Source organism: Sphaerodactylus townsendi, linkage group LG04, assembly GCF_021028975.2.
Source record: "Sphaerodactylus townsendi isolate TG3544 linkage group LG04, MPM_Stown_v2.3, whole genome shotgun sequence".
In the NCBI taxonomy this organism is placed as follows: Eukaryota; Metazoa; Chordata; class Lepidosauria; order Squamata; family Sphaerodactylidae; genus Sphaerodactylus; species Sphaerodactylus townsendi.
The window spans coordinates 129,287,667-129,309,071 of record NC_059428.1 but is presented as its reverse complement, the minus strand read 5'-3'; positions in this window follow the sequence as shown (position 1 = coordinate 129,309,071).

The following is a 21,405-nucleotide window of genomic DNA, read 5'->3' as shown; positions in this document are numbered from 1 at the left end:
TCTATTTTAAGTCTCCAGTATTGGGAGCTAGGGCCCCCCCCTCCTTCTTTCCCATTTCATTTAAACACCTAAATCTGTCACTAGTTACTGTCATTGTGTGTGTGTGTGTGTGTGTGTGTGTGTGTGGATCTGACACTTTAATTGCTTTGATTTCTTTTCATTGATTTCCATGTGTACACTGTCAGATTTCAGCCAATCCTCATTTTGAGGATATTGAGTGTTTTATAATATCATTCCAAAGGAATGCATCAGCCTGAAGTTATTGTTCCTTGACACCTGATTTCACAAAGTTAGCCTGAAACCCATGCAACCACGTTACAATGATGATATGCCAGCAAATAAGCTTCCTTCTCTTCAGTAGGGACTCTACATGTTTAAGGACACCACCCCTCACACTACAATGGGGGACCTCCCACCCTCTGCTGGCTCTTCTCACTGCCCCACAATGACGCTATGGGACAAAAATAGTGGTGGCATCATGTTGATACCACTTCCAGTATGAAGCTGTGATGTCACTTCCAGTGTGATCCAAAATTCTATGATTAACTTAAGGTAAGCTCCTGACCATGGGATATGGAATGGTATCATGTAGCCCAATCTCATCAGATCTTGAAAGCTAAGTTGAGTTGATTCTTTGGAAGGAAGACCTCCAAAGAAGACTCTGTGGAGGAAAACAATGGCAAATCATTTCTGTTTGATCAGTCACCTTGAAAACCCTGCCAGGAGACTTATGGTTTGATCTCTGGAAAGAAAACATGGAACTTTGTTTTTATATGTGACAGCAGAGGCAAAAATACTATATGCTCAGAAATGGAAAACTCCAGCTGTAACTACTGAATATTTTATCCAGCTATACAATTGAAGTATTGTGAGTGAAAGTATTAGAGTTGGCAGAGATGGCCAAGCTAACTTCATTGCTTCAAGTGAAGGACTTAGTTAAGCTTTTGGACAATTGGAAACCCTTGATAGGTTATTTGGATGAAATAGAAAAAAATGAATTGATGATTAGTGGTTTTGGAGGTTAAAGACTGTTAAAATAAAAAGCCATAGAGAAAAAGGAAACTGTTATCAGTAGTAGCTCTAAAGATCCAGTTTTACCTAGGTGGATAATGACCAAGTGGTAAAAAAAATAGTTTTAATGTAGATACTCAGTGCAGAAAACACTGCAAGTCCTTATGGAAAATGTACCTTATACTTGGGTGAATTTTTCTTTGTGTATTTTTGGTGATGTAAAGACATTTAAGTACTGATAAAAATGTTCAATTAAAAACCCCACCAGGGGTCACTACAAGTCAGCTGTGACTTGATGGGACATTAAACACATAGGAGTTCCTGCCCCCACCTATGATTTCTCATTAGTCATCAGCCTCTGGCCAGTGGCGTATGAGCCTGGGGACAGGGGTAACCTCAGTCACCAGGCACAACGAATCTGGTCACATGGAGGGAGCAAAATTGGCCCCCCACATAATCAGATGCCTCCGTGAAGATGATGAAGGCAGGGCTGAGGAAGTCCAAACACGACGTGGTCTTTGGGCTCCCTCGGCCCCGCCCATGTCATGGGAGCAATGATGTGGGTGGGACTTAGAGAGTCCAAAGGCACAATGCCCTGGCACCCTGCCCTCCTCCCCCCTCCTGGCCAGCTTCTGCCCTCCCCAGGCCCTGGGGAGGGCAGGAACGAGCCTCCAGGGATGGGAGGGATGCGTCGGGGTGCCATTCTCCCCCCATACGCCTCTGCCTATTAGATCTAACTTATCTGGACTCCCAGTGTTTACCATTGCCTTAGAAATTGTTCCTCTTCCTCCAATACCACTTGAATATGAATGGGACTCTGATGGCCTGCTTTTTTTTCTTTTTGACATGCTACCACACTGCTGACAAGGATTTGTATACCCTGAGCTTAAAAACAAAGTAAAATGCTATGCAAAGAATCACTGAATTATTTGGCCTTGCCCATGATTGACTTCTGCAGATCAGCCTCTTTTGCATATTTAACATAATTTTGCTTTGAGCAGCATCAAACTCCACAGTGCACTATACCACCACCACAACTGCTGGAAATTCCATTAAGGAGCCCTGTAAGGTTTTAGAGATTGTAACTTCGAAGCATATATTTACAGTTGAAATGATCTTACTTGTTCAGTCCAATGGGAGAGGTAGACGAGTGCATATTCAAACAAGCTCCACCCCTCCTTAACCAGTACTTCCTTTACAAGCTCCCTGCCCGCCATCCTTCAACGAAATGCTATGGCATTAGTTCGTCACTTTGAAGCTCAGGAAGAGATTTCTAGTTTCTGGTCAAGGATGGTAGTGGGTGCTATTAGTTTCTGACCATGGGAGGAGTGGGTGCTACTAAGTAGAACTGATTAGCAGATTGGGTAGGTAAAGTGTGTCAAGTCATAACCAACTTTTGACAACCCTGTAGGATTTTCAAAGCAAAAGACTAATGCAGGTAATTTACCATTATCTTCATCTGCATAATGATGGTGTTCCTTCATGGGCTCTTATCCAACTTTCAACCAGGCCTGACCCTGCTTAGCTTTGAGATCTGGTTAGCCTGGGCCATCCGAGTCTGGGTGGTTAGCAAGTTACTTTGGTTATGCCTAGATTGGTAGGAACAGTGCAGGGTTTTTTTTTCGTAAACAACAAAAGTATCTGGAAGATTAGTAATCTAATTCTGGAGAAGGCTTCCCAATCCAACCTGTCATGGTGGATCAGACTAAGAAGGGTTGGGGGAGGAGTCCTCCTCACCTTTACAATTGAAGTTCCATCAGTGAATGTTGACACTGTTTGGCAAGAGTGGCCCATCTCCTGGTGTGCAAAGAACAAAAAGTGAGGAACAGGCTGAGCTTTAAGCCCTGCTGCAATTGTTATGGCCTGGGCAGTACAGGAGGGTAACCTGCAATAAAGTGAGAGCTGATACTTCCAGAGGGGTAGTCAGTCTATCACAGAAAAATAAAGCCAAAGTCCAGTGGCACCTTAAATTATAAGTGGTAATGATCACCATCACAGTAAGTCTTAAATCAGGGTTGCCAGCTTTCAGGTGAGGCCTGGGTATCCCTTGGAATTGTCGTTCATCTCCAAATTACAGAGGCCAATTCTCCTGGAGAAAATGGATGCCTTGGAGGGCGGTTTATGTGTCATTCTATCCCTTTGAGGTTCATGACCTCCTCAGACTCCTCCCCTAAACCTCTAGGAGTTTCCCAACCTGGATCTGACAACTGTACACCCCAACTCCGGCTGGTGGCCAAGGGGGATCTTGCAACTCTTGATGACTGATATGTGTGCAAATTGGCTGCTATTAAACAAAACTCACTTCAATCCATTTGTTTGAAGATATAGAGCACATTAAATCGGGGTGGGGTGGGTAATCATGGATTGTTCTTCATTATCTTCTAGCAGGCTAGCTAGATGCCTCATTAGATTCACCTTCTCTATAATGGACACCATTTGGCCCTGTGGTCATCGTTTACCCTACAAATTACATTCCTAGCAGAACCAACATGATGACAATTCCTTATTTAATGACAAATAACATCTTCTCAATGTGCAATTATTTTTTATAAGAGAAATGAAACCAGTTCACATACACAATGATTATTGTGATTGTTATCCCAAATCCAGCATTTTAAACTTGGCATTTGTCGTTCCATCACATCCTAATAACCAAGGTCATAAAATCAATGTTCAAATTGATACAACACTGACCTTTAAAAAAGCAGTGGTTTTAGTAATAAACAAGTAAATGGCTTGAATTATATTAGAATCATTTATTGGTGAATGAGTAATCGCTCCCCCTCCCTATTTATGAGCAGCGTTACAAGTGCGAATCCAGGAAATGAGCACTGCAAATCTATGGGCAATGTAATGATCTTTGAAAATATTTTCTAATGAGTAATTTGTGGCTCAGTGGATTTCAAGAGATTATTGGTTTTTGAAATGGATTCTATCAGCTAAGAGATAATGAAAATCATTAGGGCGGGTAGGAAGGGGTGAGAGCAAACACTAGATTTTTTTTCTTTTGAGAACTATTAAACCAGTCCTTATTTCCAGCAAAGTTAGAAGTCTACTTTTCACAAATTGATCAACAGTGTTTGGTGCGGGTTCAATGGTGCAAGACCACATATCGCACTGACGCCAGAAGCAAAATTCCCATTAACCTTAAGGGGACAAAATTTTGCAATTGGAGTTTGATTGGGTGCAGGCTGGAAACCAATGATACTGGAACAAATGAAGCAATTCTCATAATCATGACTGATCTGCTTACAGTGTATTCAAAGGAAGGCATTTTCTCTCTGTGTGTTTTTTTTGCTGGAGTCTGCATTACATTTACAAGCAAAGTCTAAAATCTATTCCAGCAGTAACAGTAGGAATGGTAATTTGTTGGCCAGGACCTAAAAGTAGGGATGCCAGCCTCCAGGTGGGACCTGGGGATACCCTGGAATTACACCTCATCTCCAGACTACAGAGATCAGTTCCCATAGAAAAAATGGATGCTTTTTAGGGTGGACCATTTGGCATTGTACTCACTGAGGTCCCTGTCCTCTCCAGGCTCCATCCCAAGATCACTTTTCCAACTTGAATCTGTCAACCCTACCTTCTCATCCTCTGTTGGTGGCCAGGAGGACCTGGCCACCCCACCTAGAAGCTTCCACCAATAGAAAGCCTTGCAAAACTCTCCAGTTCTGGCTATTTTTTGTTAAAATGGGGACAAGGATAGCATGGTTGGGAAGAGGGAATGTAGAAATTTGAGGTTTCTTCTAGGTAGAGGGTGACAGAGTGAGGGAAGGAGGGAGATCTGATTTGGGGGGGAATAAATAAAGGTAAATGGGCTGGTGGATGGAAAGGACAGAAGGAAAGGGGAGAAGGAAACCGTGGGGCAGAGGAAAATTAGATGATCCCCACAAGTCCTTGAGATTCCCCATTTGTACCATACAACCACTGATGTCAATAAACTTAGAAGGATGTAACTGTAAAGGATTCAATGGTGTTGATGAGCGGGTCAGCCGCCTGGCCTTGACTACATTCCACAACCCGGGCGATGGGCCAGCTTCTGCAGCGGAGACCTTATCTCTGCGAGGGAGATGAGACCTCCGTTCCCATGGGAATCCGGGAGGGGGGATGGGATGGACGGAGTTATAACCTGTGTTTCTGGCGGGAGACCTTATTCCTGCCACGTCGTGTACGTGAGCTTTCTAGGATGTCTGAATAAACGGTCTTTTACACCAAAAAAGCCTTTTATTTCTGCTTCTATGGAATTCCTTACAGTAACTCTGCTTAGCACAGGCTGACCAGATGTCCCGCTTTTGGCAGGACAGTCCCGCCTTCAAACAATTTGTCCCGCGTCCCGCGGGTCATTTAAATTGTCCCGATTTTTGGGAGGCTGCCGCACTGCCTTCTGGGGCGCAAGGCAGTGCGGCAGCCTCCCGCGCGCACGGCTGCAGGAGCACGGCCTTCTGGGGCTTGCCGTCTGGGGCTTGCCTTCTGGGGCAAGCCGTCCCGGTTCACCAGATGGTCACCTTAGTTTAGCATCACATTGCTGTTGTCCCAGACCCCTTCTTATGAGGCACGCAATGCCTGTGATTGCACAACCATCTCCCTTGTACTCTGTATAGCAGTGTGTACAGGGGGAAGACAAAGACCATTGTGCTCACACCAGGTCAGTTTTGCAGAATCCTACCCCACCCATTGCTTGTCAGAGAAATCAGGCATTTTCCCTTCCATTTAACAAGATGACCTGCTTTGACTCTCACATTATGGTGCCTAACCTAACAAATATTTCAGATAGTTTACGATGCCCATCCTTACGGCTCCAAAGAGGATTATCCCAAATGTAATCAATGCTTGGCTAAAACACCAGGAGTCTCGACAGTGCATTCTAAAGGATATTACTTGGCAGAGAAGGCTGGCAAAAGTTTCAAAGCTCTTTCCCTCCAATGCGGATTTGTGCTCCCTCCCCTTCTTCCTCCCAAATAGCTTCCAAGGCTATTTGTAAACTGATGTTCCTGAGGATTATCTGTTGGGACCCTGGAGCATTCAGACTAGCATTGACTTTCATTAGATATCGCCATTCAGAGTCAGTACAGCGAGCGATACCGCTGTCTGTAATGAAGAAGGAAAGGAAACTACGCATCTGAATACTTTTTTTGGTTTGTTTTTGGCTAGAACTAAATGAGGAATGGATTTGTATAAGAAGAAGCAATGTTTCCAAACCCCTTAAAATACAAGTACGTTAATAGTTTCCTTTGAAAAAGAGATCGTGCCAAAATCCAGCACAACTTGTACTTTACCAACAATAGCGGAGACCCCGAACCAAACCTGATGTCCCAGCAGTGTTGATACACATATACCCCTTTCCCCACATATGCAGAAAACCAGGATTCTTATCCAGCTACTATACACTTAATCTCAACGGGGTTAAAATCTAATAAGCAGATTTATTTATTTGTTCTTTTATTGATAGAAAACATGTTTGTGCTGCCTTTTTACCAGTCAGGGCCCACAAGCCACTTTGGGTTCATGAAATCCTTGCACCTGCTTAAGATAATTTCGGACCGAGGCAGCCAGTTTGTATCTCGGTTCTGGAGGCAGTTTTTGAAACTCTTAGGCATTGAGCAAGGCCTCTTGTCGGCGTACCACGCAGCCACCGATGACCAGACCAAACGCACCAATGACGTACTAGAACAGTATTTGCATTGCTATGTGACCCCACCATAATGACAACTGGGCAGACCTGCTCCCATTTGTGAAGTTTGCCTACAACAACGCCATGCACTCTAGCACAGGTAAGAGCCACTTTCACGTTGTCTACGTCAAGAGAGCAAACCTTTCCCCTTAATGGGAGATCCCCTGCCCGAACTGGGGGACCTCCAGGACTGGGTGGCATCCAGGCATCATGGAAATCGGTATTAGAAGCATTGCGAAAGGCTGAGGAGGACTACAAGAAGCAGGCTTATTGCAAATGCCACCCCGTGCCTTAGGCTGTGGGGGACTATGTTTATGTATCCAGGACTCCACCCCCCCCCCCACACACACACATCCAACTTCATGCCTGGCCCATACTCAGGAAACAACATTTGAATATGAAAAACAGCACAATCTGGCCAAGACCTGTTCTTTTGTCTAACTCTCTTAATCTACTTAAGAGTCTCCCTGTGACTCATCCCCTTGTGACCATCTAGGTTGCAACACCCAATAAGGGTCTCTACCTGTTTTGCCCAACAGCCTGAAAAACCCATTAAGATAATGGGTCAGCCATCAGGTCAAATGGTCTGACACTCAATACCATTACCTCACCTGGAACAGCAGGAAAAATCCTTTGTTCAAGGATTTCATTTGCCTCAAGACCTGTTTTGCCCTATAAAATCATGTCCTAGCCCCCAGTCAGGTGTTCAATATTATCACACCACCATGGTGGTCAGTAATATTGTTCCATCAGCGCTGATCATCCAGAGCCTAGCCATTAGGTCTCTGCTTCCTGGACATCCACTACATCCCTTCTGTGTCTATATCCAAAACCTGTCTTTCACCTCTAAATTATATCCTAGAAACCCTTGTATGTGTGAGTTTTTACCCCAGTAACTGAGGTTGATTCCGCATGGGCCAAAAACAGCAGTGTGAAAACAGTGTGAGAATGGTGTAAAAGGGTTTTAAACAGTGTGAAAGGGTTTATACTGTTTTCACACCATTTTCAAACCGCTGTTTTTGGCCCGTGCGGAATCAGCCTGAGTGATTGTGAGTGAGATTTTGTTTTATTCCATTTGTTACGTATATGACCTTGTGCTCTAATTTCCCTAACCAAAGAGGGTCCTTGCATCCCACCATTTTGGGTAACAGTACACACATGCGCACACAGAAGCATGACACACACACATACATATAACACCACAGATCCATATACAGACACTAAACACATTTGAACCCTCCAGTTCCAAGAATTTTCACCAATAATTGTCAGCAGCTCTGAGTTCTAAACTCGACCCATTCTCAGCAAGTCACTCTCACACACAGACTCTGTGAGGAATTAACCCTTTGTGGTCAGGTTTTTCTGCATCTGCATGCTCCTAGCTTTGAAATAGCAATATGTAGAATGGGGTTTTTATACGGCATTTTCCTTAAGTCTGTCACACATAACTAATAAACAAAATGGATGCTATTCATGATGCCTATTATGTTTGGTGAGGTGGAACACAGGTAGGACAACACTGCAGCAGTCGTCTTGTTTGTGGGCTTGCTGGAAATGCCTGGTTGGCCACTATATGTACAAATTGCTGAACTTGGTGGGTCTTGGTCTGACCCAGCATGACTTTTCTTATGGTCTACCCTGGAGAACCAGGTTTGATTCCCAACTCCTCCACATGAAACCTGCTGGGTGACCTTGAGCTAGTAATTCTCTCAGAACTCTCTCAGTTCCACCTACCTAACAAGGTGCCTGTTAGTGTGTGGGGGCGGGGGGGGCGGGGAAAGAGACAGGAGAGAAGGTGCTTTGAGACTCCTTATGGTAGAGAAAAGTGGGATATAAAAAACCCCAACTCTTTTTCTTCTCCATAGAAGAGAAGAAGAGTTTTGAATTTATACCCCACCTTTCTCACCTGTAAGGTGGTGGCTTAAAAGCTCCTTTCCCTTCCTCTCCCCTCAACGGAGACCTTATGAGGCAGGTGGGGCTGAGAGAGTTCCGAAAAACTGTGACTACCCTGTTTCCCCAAATATAAGACATCCCCGGAAAATAAGACGTAGTAGAGGTTTTGCTGAAGTGCAAAATATAAGGCATCCCCCGAAAGTAAGACATAGCAAAGTTTTTGTTTGGAAGCATGCCTGACGAACAGAATACAGAAATATAAGACATCCCCTGAAAATAAGACATAGCGCATCTTTGGGAGCAAAAATTAATGTAAGACACTGTCTTATATTTGGGGAAACACGGTAGCTCAAAGTCACCCAGCAGGAATGTAGGAGTACAGAAACACACCTGCTCCACCAGAAACCCTCTGCCACTTAGGTGGAGGAGTGGGGAATCAAACCCAGTTCTCCAGATTATAATCCACCTGCTCTTAACCACTACACCATGCTGGATGTCCTCAGCCAGTCATCGATTCAGCAAATAGTAATCCAACCTTGAGAATCGCCTTGATTCAGTCCACTTAACTAGATCACTAGGAACCTGTTTAGAGTGAAACAGAAAATCCAGCCTTTGTCCCCAATCAGAGGGAAGTCTCATTATTTCCACAGCAACAGTCTGCATGGGACATATCTCCATGTGCAGGCCATATCATACATTCGCAGAGCTTGAGGAATGAAAAGCGGTAAATGGATGCATAAAGCCATTATCTGAGTGTGACTAACTACATTGTGAAAAATTATTCTCATACCAGACAGGAAGACACAAATAATGTCCTGGAGTGACAGCTGGGGCTACAGTCGTGTTTCTTATTGTTTCTTTAGACCTCTTTTTTATGATAAATTATCACGCCTGAAATTTTGTGACATATGGAGACTAATAAAATGAGAGAAAATGACAAGGAATGCAGTCATTGCTATTTATCAACCTTTCCTGACAGCGTCTTTGCACACTGCAGCAAGGGAAACAATGTTGGCTGGGTGATTTCTTCATTGGGCTGTAGATTTAGCACAAACTTTTTTCTAAAAAAAATTGAAATAAACTTCAGAACTAGTGCTGGGTTCCTTCTGAGGTGAAAAGTCTGAGAAGACTAGTGAGATTTCTCGAGAGAAATTGTCTTGTCCTATAAGGACTATACGGCATTGGGTTTTTAATATGTTTTAAGCAGCTGCTTGTTTGCAAATGTTTCCACTAGGTGGGGGGAAAGGAAATGTCTGTCTTTTGCTCCTTCAGAAGAATAAAGCAGATGATGAAGGGAGGCACTATGTTGAGATGGATCAGTCTAGGTCCTATTTTGTAACCAGTGGGTCTAACTTACACCTATAAGAAGCACTATCTTCTAAAATGGATCCAACAGTTTATTAAACCACAATACTGCTCCACCATTCCTATGTTGTTCCTGCTACACTGCTGTCAGTCTGGTGGTGTGGCTGTGGGAGGAGCCAAAGCTAGTTGGCTTCCACTAGGCCATTGCCCCAACAACTCTGGCACCCAGGACTTTGGACTTATGCCACCTTTTCGGTGGTGTAAGTCCATTAAGCCCAATGGAGCTTTCTGGTGGTGGGGAGGCTCCTCACACTGTAAGAAAGTCCTTTTGGGAATGGTGGGCAAGAGTAGCCACAATACTGTATCCAGGTGCCCAGCCCATTGGATGGGGCTGCCCATCTGGTTTGAGTCTCTCATCCTTCAGCTTCAGCAGATGACCCCACATTCTTGTATCATGAGAGGAGAAAAGCTTCTCCCTGTCCACTCTCTCCACACCACGCATAATTGTGTAGACTTCTAGCATGTCTCCTCTTACCCATCTCTTTTCTAAGCTGAACAACCCTAAGCATTTTACCCGCTCATTACTGGACAGTTGCTGTAGCCTCCCCAATCATTTTGGTTGCTTTTTTCTGCACCTTTGTGGCTCTGCAATATTCCTTTTTAGATGTGGTGACCAGAACTGTACACAGCATTCCAAGTGTTGTCTCACTATAGATTTGTATAAGGACCGTATGATAGCAACGGTTTCCTGCTCTGTTCCTTGTCTAATTGTGGCCAGCATGGAATTTGCCTTTTTTTTCATGTCAGTTGGCTAGAACAGTACATTCATACATTCTTATCGTGACACACCTCCAATCCTTTTGGAGTTCACAATCTGTGTTGTGTTGTGTGTGTGTGTGTGTTTTAACCAACCTAAATAAGTTGGTGCCATCTGCAAACTTGGCCACCTCACTGTTCTTTGGACTTTGGCTTGTTTAATAAGGAAACACCTGGTTAGATCTTTTTTGTTAATTTAACACATAACAAGAAATTGGTTAACACCAAAACTCTGTTTTTTTTTTACTGTATGTACATTGTTTCTTTTATGTGTTGCTGACTCTGAGATTATTGCTGGATGATCTATGATTGTAATAAAATTAGGTAAATAAGTTGACACAGAGATGGGAAACAAACAATTGCTAACATTATGAAAGCAAGACCGGGATACTGATGTGGTATTTCTGAAAAAGATTTGTTTTCTGCTTTACTTTCTTCTTAATGGCACTGTGCATATCTTGCTATGTGTGCAGCACAAATTAAAATGTCAATCAGTGCAATTTCAAGTAACTTTTCAGCCCATATTCATTTCTTAGACTTTTTTTTTTAACTTGCTCCCTTGGTCTCTTGATAAGTTTCAAGGACAATTGGATTTATTTAAGGGTCTTAACTGGCTACTTGTCCTGTTTCAGATGGATGAGATTCGATGCAAAAGACTGGCCACTGGAGTATTTACACTGATTTGATTGAAACTATAATGACATCTGGTCAAATACAGAAGCCTATATGTATGAACATTCTGTCAAGTCTGAAGTGTCATTTGATCCAATCATCTCTGTGTGCACTGGAGTTATTTTATGGAAACTGAGGCGTGTATAATTTTATTCACTTAAAAATAGAGAACAGTTCTTTTATAAACTTTGTCCTTCTGTGCACAGATTTGTCAATACGGTTAAAATTTTGCTGATGGAGTAAAAAGGAGAAAGTCCTTTAGATGTTTCATATCTAGTAGCATCACGGCCAGTGAAGCCACGATGCTTCATGGCTGGTGTTGGGCTACCCTCTCTCTCTTAACCTCATCTACCTCTAAGCGAGGGCTGGGGATACAAATTTTATGAGGGTAGCTATTTATGCTGTATGAGATTCTGCACTGAAGAATCCAAAATAACTCAAATGTTATCAAATCTTTATTGGGGATATGTCTTAGTATAGCAGAGTTGCACAGTCATGGAAACATGATAAACAAAACTCCAAAGAAGTATATTGCAAAAAGAAGAGAAGAAGAAGAGTTTGGATTTATATCCCCCCCTTTCTTTCCTGCAGGAGACTCAAAGGGGCTTACAATCTCCTTGGCCTTCCCCCCTCACAACAAACACCCTGTGAGGTAGGTGGGGCTGAGAGAGCTCCGAGAAGCTGTGACTAGCCCAAGGTCACCCAGCTGGCGTGTGTGGGAGTGCCCAGGCTAATCTGAATTCCCCAGATAAGCCTCCACAGCTCAGGTAGCAGAGCTGGGAATCAAACCCGGTTCCTCCAGATTAGATACATGAGCCCTTAACCTCCTATGCCACTGCTGTACATCTATTGAGGTAGATTCTACATCCATGTTGTAGTCAAAATAGCATTATCAATATGACCTTGGGAAATTCTTGGAGATTTGGGGATGGAGATGGGTGGCAGTGGGGTTTGGTGAGGAGAGGGACCTCAGTGGGGTACAAAGCAATAGGGTCCACCCTCCAAAGCCTCCATTTTCTCTGGGAGATCTGATCTTTGTCATTCAGAGGTCAGTTGTAATTCCAGGGGACCCCCAGGCCTCACCTGGAGGTTGGCAACCAATTCAAAAGGAGACAGAAAAATATTATCTAGAGAATATCATTTCCTATTACAAGTTGCCAGCTATTTCAGCATTGCATGTGTGGAAATAAAATGATCTGTAGAGAGACAGCATGGTGTGCAGTGGTTAAGAGTAGGTGGACTCTAAATTGGGGAATTGGGTTTGATTCCTTACTCCTCCACACAAGTAGTAGACTCTTACCTGGTGAATCATGTTTGTTCCCACACTCCTACATTTCTGCTGGGTAACCTTGGGCTAGTTACAATTCTTCAGAATGCTCTCAATCCCACCTACCTCACAGACACACACACACATGTACACACAAACAGAGAGAGAGAGGGAGAAGTCCCATAGTTCAGAGTGGAAAGCTGCAGTACTGCAGTCAAAGCTCTGCTCACAACCTGAGTTCGATCCTGACAGAAATCTGTTTCAGATAGCTGGCTCAAGGTTGATTCAGCTTTCCATCCTTCTGAGGTCAGTAAAATGAGTACCCAGCTTGCTGTGGGTAAAGTGTAGAGAACAGGGGAAGGCAATGGCAAACCACCCCATAAACGTAGTCTGTTTAGTAAATGTTGTGATGAGGTGTCACCCTATCGGTCAGAAATGACAAAGGGCCTTTCCCCACTTATCTTAAGCCCCGCGCAAGTAGCGCGGGGTCCCCCGGCACTCCCCACGAGAGGGGCGGCGATGGCGCAGCCGCCCCGACGCTGCCTCTGTCGCGCCCCCTCAGCGCACAGCATCCCTTTTGATGATGCCTGGGCACACGCCAGGGATGCCGCGCGTTGAGAGCAGCGCGGGGCATAAGGGGGATCATGCTGAGTGGGGAAACGTCCTTAGTGCTTGCATAGGATACTACCTTTAAGAGACAAGTATGTGGCTTTTCTGAATTCTCCTAATTTGGACCAAAACCTCTTCATTTAGATCTATTTTTGACCCATTTGGGGCTAAAGGTGCAGACTATTTCAATATGCTCTGAATTGCTTGTGTTTTTTGTACTTTATCTGGAAATATTAAAAATGGGAAATAATAAAAAACTATTAAAACAAACTCAGTCCTTGATACACACCATAACATGAATATCTTGTAAACATAATTGGTTACACACAGAATAAAAAGATTGTAACAAACAAATGTACTTATCAAAAGGATCATGTGTTTATGACCCTTACAGAAGATATATAGCCATTGTTGTTAAAATGGCTTCTTAGTGGTTATAATTTCAGGTATATCTGAAGGGCAAAACTGAATTTAGTGTTCTGTTTTTTTATTGAGTTGAATAACAGTGGAACACAGGAATGACTCTCCCACAAAACTCCACAAATCATACAAAATAGCACAGTTTTTGCTGCCTTCTCCAGAGTGAAATGATGTTGATCGCAGTAATAATTTGGTGCATAGTTAGTTAGTCACACTACAAAGTAGCTGCTAAAGAAGTAAAACTTTTTCCATGCTTCTGAGAACTTCAAGGAGGCAAAACCTATATCACCTTTGATGTTCATTTTATTAAATTGGATTGTAGCTGAGATATAAAGATTTGTTCCTTCCATGGCTCACTCATAAAATGAATATTTGTTTATATATAGCAAGTTTGTTCTCTGGGTTTACAAAAATCCTTCAAAGGAACTCACGGTGACCTTTAGAGTGTTGCTAGTTTACTGTACAAGTGGCAGAATTTCCCAAAATCTACAATTCTGTTGTTCCTTCTCTCTGAAATTTGCCTTTTCAAGAGGAAATAAATAATATCAACTATTGGCTATTGTGTTTTTTCAGGCTGTGTGGCCGTGGCCTGGTGGTTCTAGCTTGTAATGCTTCACCCACATATGTGGCTGGAATTTTTAGAAGCATGTCACAGTAATTTGTGTTTCTTATCGTGACACGCCTCTGAAGATGCTAGCCGTAGATGTCGGTAAAATGGTAGGAGCTAAAACCATCAGACCATGGCTACACAGCCCAGAAAACCTACAACAACCAGTTGATTCTCACCACGAAAGCCTTTGACAATACAATACAAACTATCTTTACCAACCCAGATATTTAGGAATTGAAATGTATAGAGCTGTGTTAAACTTCCTAAATATTTTACAGAGCCCCATCCAAAGAAGGGAGGTGAATAAAAATTTGCTTCAAGGTTTGATTTAGGTAGCTTCTACAAGAAATGTTAGTTACATCAAATGGTGGCTGCATAAATATTCTTCTGACTTGCCCCGACATGTTTTAAACATTTCATTTTAGGATCCCTCAGATTAACTGGCAGAAGTTTGTTTGCAATTGTGAGAATTTTTTTCATGTACTGCTGTTCATATTTCACATGACTTGAAGTGAGAGATAATGATAGTTTGATGAACGTGGCCTATTATATTCTCCCCTCTCAATTAGCTGGTGAAAATACAGATTGGTAAACCATTCCATTCATTTGGATTTGAAAACATACAATCTATTTTTAGTATATTTTCTAATTTTTAAAAGATGGTTGTAAAATAGATGCAATTATATATTTCATAGAGTTCTTCCATTCAATATATTTGTTAAAATATATATTCCATTTAATGCTGGACAAAATGCACCCCTGTGCAGAAATAGGATCAAATCAGCTAGTTGAAATCAACGTATAGACTTTTGAAACTCACCAGATGCCTTTGAGCTAGTTGCTGTCTTTCAGACTAACATTTCTCAAATAATTTTTTTAAGTGAGAATTGGATGCATCATCCTATTGGAGGGAAGAAAGGAAGGATAAAGTACAGTAAAGAATTAAAGCTGAGCAGCTTTAAAATATTGGTGCCCTGCTAGGAAAGAAGGATCTCACAACAATGAACTACCAGTGAGGGAAAACAAAATAGGTTAATTTTGAAAAGGGAAAATAAATGGGCAGGCTTAATAAAGTAACCCCTGAAATAATAAAATAGAATGGTGTGGCGGAACGGGCTTGTCTGGCAGGCCCTATTCTGCTCCCAAGCTTCTCCCAGGGGTTGCCAACTTGGGCTTGCTTTCTCTCTGGGTAAACCGCTGCCACCACCTGACCGTTTGAGGACTGCCTGCTGGGGAAGGCCATGATTCCCCAACTTCATTTCCAACCATGAGGCCTCTGCCTCAGTTTCCCTTGGTTCCCCTCTCTTGGGTTCCACAGGGCAGATTGGAGGTCCCGGAGGGAAAGCTACTTGCCTGCTGCCAGCCTTCCTCTCCCTCCTAGTTAGACAGCACATCCAAGAAGGTGTGGCATTTGTGGTGCAGAAAACTGTTCTCCACATCTAAGGTTTAAAATTATTTATTCAAATTAAAATGGCTACAAGTATATTTTAGCACAGCACCAGATTGAGCAAGGGTTTCCAAAACAAAGGAGATATAAATGCAAATCCTCTGCCCCTCCCCCTAAACATACCCTAGGAGTTGTTGAAAGTAGGCCATTGTCAAACTTTAGTCCAAAATAAAGAAACTCAATTTAACTATAGCCTTTATTGAGAATACTAAAGATCCAGAACAGTGGTTGAGGATTCTGAAGATCACAAGCAAAGCTTGGGTTTAAGTTCCTTTGTTCCCCATACCTGGCTAAGGTGCCAATCCCATTACCACAAGATCAAAGCAAAAGTTCAAAAGACAGAAAGCATTTCACACGGCTAAGGAAATTGAGCTACATCAGCCCACCCCCACCCCCAACTGGCCAGAAAGGGAGAGAAGCATCCCTCACCCTGAGCATCCCTCCCCCCCCACCCCCGTCCAAACTAGGAACATTCTGCCAGCCATTAAAGCTTAAAAGGTTGCAATTCTCAAAGAGTTCTCATTACCTGGCAGACTGAGGGAGCTCCCTGGATAAGCACATGGTTCAAGAATTGGTTGCTCCCTTTACAACCCTGGCAAGAGGTCTGCTGCCTTCTGCGACCCAGCAGAAAAGAGAAAACGAAGAGAGCTCACCCGTCTCTTCCCAGAGTTTTTATCAGATCCCAGACCCCACCTTCTTTTGACCTGCTCAGGATGGGTCAAGATATCTTTTCCCCCTAGGTCAAGTAGCTTTTCCTGATGTCCCTCTGGCATTGTTTTAGTCCTCCAAATCTATGATACCTGATGGGAGAAGGGGAGGAAAAAAAGAAAAGGGGGGGGGAGGGAGCCATTTCTCCGCAAATGGCATGGAAACATACCCTGAAGACAGGGTGTAAAGCCTCAATTTGCATGACAGAAATAATCCATGGCATCACATTCATGGGGAGGAAGAGTACATAGAAACCCATGACAGGAAGAGAAAGTCTAGTTTATCCTGACAGAGGGGACCAAGACAATAGAGAAGAATTGTTTTTATACCCTTTTTATACCCTTTTTATACCCTTTTCCCTCTATCTTCAAAGAGTCTCAATGCAGTTCACATTCACCTCACCTCCCCCCCCCACACACACACACTCATAACAGGCACCTTGTGAGGTAGGTGGGGACTTCTGAAAGAACTATGACTGTTCCAAGGTCAAACAGCAGGCTTCATGTGCAGGAATAGGGAAACAAGCCAAGTTTAATCCATTAGAATTCCCTGCTCAAGTAAAGGAGAAGGGAGTCAAACTTGGTTCTTCAGATCATAGCCCGCCACTCTTAACCACTACACCACACTGGCTCAGAGACGTAGAGAAGGAAAATATAGTGAATTGATATCAACACTTTTAATAATAGAAAACACTTTCATCCATTAGAAGGCAGAAAGATTGAAGTCAGCAGCTAAAAGCTGACAGTAGCCAACAAGCATAAAACAGTACTAGTTTTATGATAATTTGGATTCTTTCTAGATGAATTTAGGGAGGGGGGGCACTCCTTGTTCAACCTGACAGAAGTCTTCCTTTGATTCTCACATGCAGTAAGACAGATGGTGCACTCTGAAACCTCAGTAAGGCAGACCCACTTGGCATGTTCACACTGAAAGAGCAATTCTAAGGAAGCGTGTTCAGTTTATTCCTTCTCCTAGGAAAGTGTCCATAGGAGGACACTGATTAATGCTCAGGTGGCAAAGGATTCCATACAGGGTCTAGAAAACCCCATTGGTGGAAACGGTAAAAATCTGCAGTAAATATCATCCTTCCTACCTTTTACCTGATATTTTGATTTTTTTGTTCAGTGGTTCTACATACAGATGTTACATACATATGGTGTGATTTGCATTCAAGGTTTATGAATCAGAGCGTCTCTCACCCATAAGAGCACAGCCTTAAAATGTGTAACAGAAAAAGTGTCCCCTGTGACTTGGATAAGAGAAATGGCTGAAGCATTCTTAATTAAAGTTATTTACAGAGCTGGATAGGAACCCAATCCTTTCATATCTCAGAAGCTAAACAAGATTGAATGGAGACCGCCATGGAAGACTTTGCAGTGGAAGGCAATGGGAAACCACCTCTGCTTCTCCCTTGCTGAAAGCCCCTTGCTGGGGTTGCCATGAGGAACTTGACAGCACACGTGTACATATAGAGTCAAATGAAGAGAAGTCACACAGTAGGGAAGGTGTGCATGACTTTTGATCCATCCTGCATGTCTTTTTGTTACCTGACCTGAATGTTAAAAACAGTGGGAGCTTATTAACACCTGATTGCTCGGATATGCTCAGTTTCTAGTTTTGGGTGAGATCCATGGATTTATTGCACTGCTGGAGGAATTTCTTTTCAGTAAAAGGAAGAAGATTCTCCTGCACTGGGGAAGGTTGTTCCCGATGAAAGAATCAGAACTGTGGGGTCTAACCCAAGTTGTGGTTCTGGTGGTGGGATTCAAATAAATTAACAACTGGTTGGTTACAAGCACCTTTTTAACAACTGGTTCTGCCAAAGTGGTGCGAACCTGCTGAATCCAACCACTTGATCTAACCCAAGGTGTTTTTTTTTTTAACTTGTTAGCTCTGGATCGGTATAAAAAAATCGTACTTTTTCTTCACATTAGAAAAAATAGCACAAGGATATTTGTAGCACAATAGCTGATGGTGTCAACAGCGACTTAGAAATTAGCAGTATCTTAGGTGCCATGTAATTACCTACTGCTCGGGAAACAGGTTTAGAACATCCTTTGGAAATCAGTGGTCTATAGATTCAGGATGCAGAAAGAGAAAAGCTGTGAAATCGAAATGCTGGCATCATTGAAGATTCAGAGATTCAAAGGTTCCATTCCTCATTACCCTGATAACGTGCTCCTCTTTGATTCTGCCTTTGTGCTGTTGTCAGAAAGCACACTAAAGACAATGAGGGAAATATTAGAGGACACTGAAGAGGAACAAATATTTATTAGTTACATGGCTCACTGAGGCATTCCTTAAAGCTTGACAGATTAAGTCACATTTTGTTTACAGTTTGATATCCAGAAATGTGTCCTAAAAAAGCCTAATCCTGGTCAATTTGTGTCTGCATAATTTGGGTCCAGGACCACCTATTATTTAATACCCCAGGAGAAACTCTCTGTTTCACATTCATGTCCGTGAATAATCAGGGCAAGACATTATCCCCTAACCAACTTGTTTGCAATGAGACGTGTGAGCTGAGCACTGTTTTATCACACTGACAGTCAGAAGTGCAAGGTCATGTTGAAGAGCAAAAAGAAGAAGAACTGTTGCTTGGGATTCAGAATGAAGTTTTTGTCGGAGTCCGCAGTCTAAGAAATGCTGGGGATGCTCCCAAATCCCTCTCCAATAGCCTGATTCCAGTGGTCCATCTCATGGAGCTACCGTTCACCTTTTCAGGAAATCCTGGCTTAGATCTAGCAAAATGCAAGCTGACATATAAACAGTCATAGGTCCACTCTGCACAGCACAAATAAGATGTCTGGGGAACATATTTTGAAAAAAGCTGTCTTTCCTGTTTTGTCCAGACAGCACAGGCATCAGAAGAGAAAAGAGGCTTTTCCCCACCTGACCAAGAAACAGTCTGGTCAGTTTCCTCCTCAGTTTGTGCCTGGCATTTTGTGTGCTACAGAAGGGATTCTCCCTGTCTCCATTTGTTGAAGGTTGCCCCAAGACATTTGCTCTGCAGGTTCTGACCCTGGACACCTTTTCAACCCATAGGGTACATATTTGTATTCTGCTCGTCCTGATGATTCTGGCAATATATAATTTCCCTTATTTGTTTGTTTGTTTTGATGATATGTCTGTGATCTTAGCTATTCAGAAAACTGATCTACTGCCCACTGAAAAGCATTGGATAGACCAGTCCTCTGCAGTCAAGGTGGCTTCCAACATTTCATATTAATAAATCCAATAAAATCACAGTTTAATCAACAATGAAACCCCAATCTACAAACTCCATAGTGACAGATAGTTACAAATACACCCCAGTATAAAAGGGTAGAAGTGTGGCATGCATGGAAAAGAGGGAGGTCAATATGATGGAAACCATAGCAGCTTCAACCATCCACCTGGTGGAACAGCTCTGGGCCCTGTTCTCACTAGACAAAGTGTTCCACCAGGTTCAAACCATTCCGGAAGAGATTTTCACCTGCAAGGTCTACAAAAGCCATTCCTGGGATTATGATAACCACCTTATTTATTTAGGAAACAGATCAACCAATCCAGAGTGACACCAAATTCACTTCTCTTAAAGGCGACATATCAGTACGAGGTTAAGTTTTCCTCCAGTTTTTTCTGCTAAAACTGTCGTCAGTCAATGTGTCTGTTCACCATTTCCTAGAAAACAATTCTCTTTTCAACTGAGCTCCCCTCCTTACATACCCACGATAATAGGAAGGTAATAATATTGTAAGAATTGTTTTATGTACTGAGCCCATGCACCATGCTTTGGACATGATAAAGTGTAATATAAATTTAAGAGTTGTTATTATTCCTTGTGAATTCTTTGCTACAGTGTCTCAGCCATCATTAGATCGATTTGCAATCCAAGAGTCCATGAGATACAGAACATTAATATGAGCTGATTGTTTCTCTTAGCTTTAAAATTCCACTTTTCCATTTCACTTTGAGCACTTTATCGACCTATTACCAGGTGGCTCAGATGTGAAAATTGCCTTTTACGGAATATAAGGCAGCGGATAAGGCATCTATTTTTTGTTAACCATTTGTACAAACAATTCTCATCAGCGTTCGTCACTGTTGCAGTACCGCAGCCAAGAGCTAGATTCCTATGCAATATTTAATATGTTTTGCTGTGCTTTAAAACTACTGTGCTTAGGTTTCTGTATTATACAACCATTAAGCATTGATGAATGCAAACATTTTGGAGCATTTCGATTATTTCAAACATGGTTAAATGCTTAAAAGTACAAAAGACATCTAATTCATTGACAGGACAGATGAAGGAGGGGATGTTCTTATTGCCCGCTTCACCAGGTTCCATTTGATCAGACACAGTTGTTCAGGAAAACACCCAAGTAGATTGTATCGCTCGTACAACTGTGCTGGCCCCATGTGACAATATAATACTTCAGAGCATAAACCTTTATTTTTAGGCAATTCCTTTTAATGTAAGGGCATGTCTACCCAGCAAATTTATCATTTGGTTAATAGTCATTTACCCTACCTAGGTAATGCCTGGAATTGTAGTTCTGGGAGAAGCGACCGGAAGGATCAATTTTCAGCACTTTACCAAATTATATTCCTAGGATTCTCCGGGGGAAGCTGTAATGTTTAATGGGATAATAAAACAAAGATAACTTTGCAGCATTTATACCCATAAAAATAAACAGGATTTCTGTCGCTTTAAAACACACAAATATTTTCGGTTTCAAAAGAAGCATTTAAAAAAGTTAGTGTTTCGTTTCTGTTCATGATTTGTTCGTACCAATTGTCATTGAGGAAGGGGAGAAATACAAGCAAAACTACTCCCGTTAGCATATGTGAGATCCATTGCATCAGTACCCATGATTTCATTAATCCTGGTCCCATTCTTCATTTTCTTCGAGCAAGCAATTAAATGGATTTATAGAAACAAATAGAATTAGCAAAGCATTAATTCCACAATGGCGTAATCCTGGGGTTTTGCT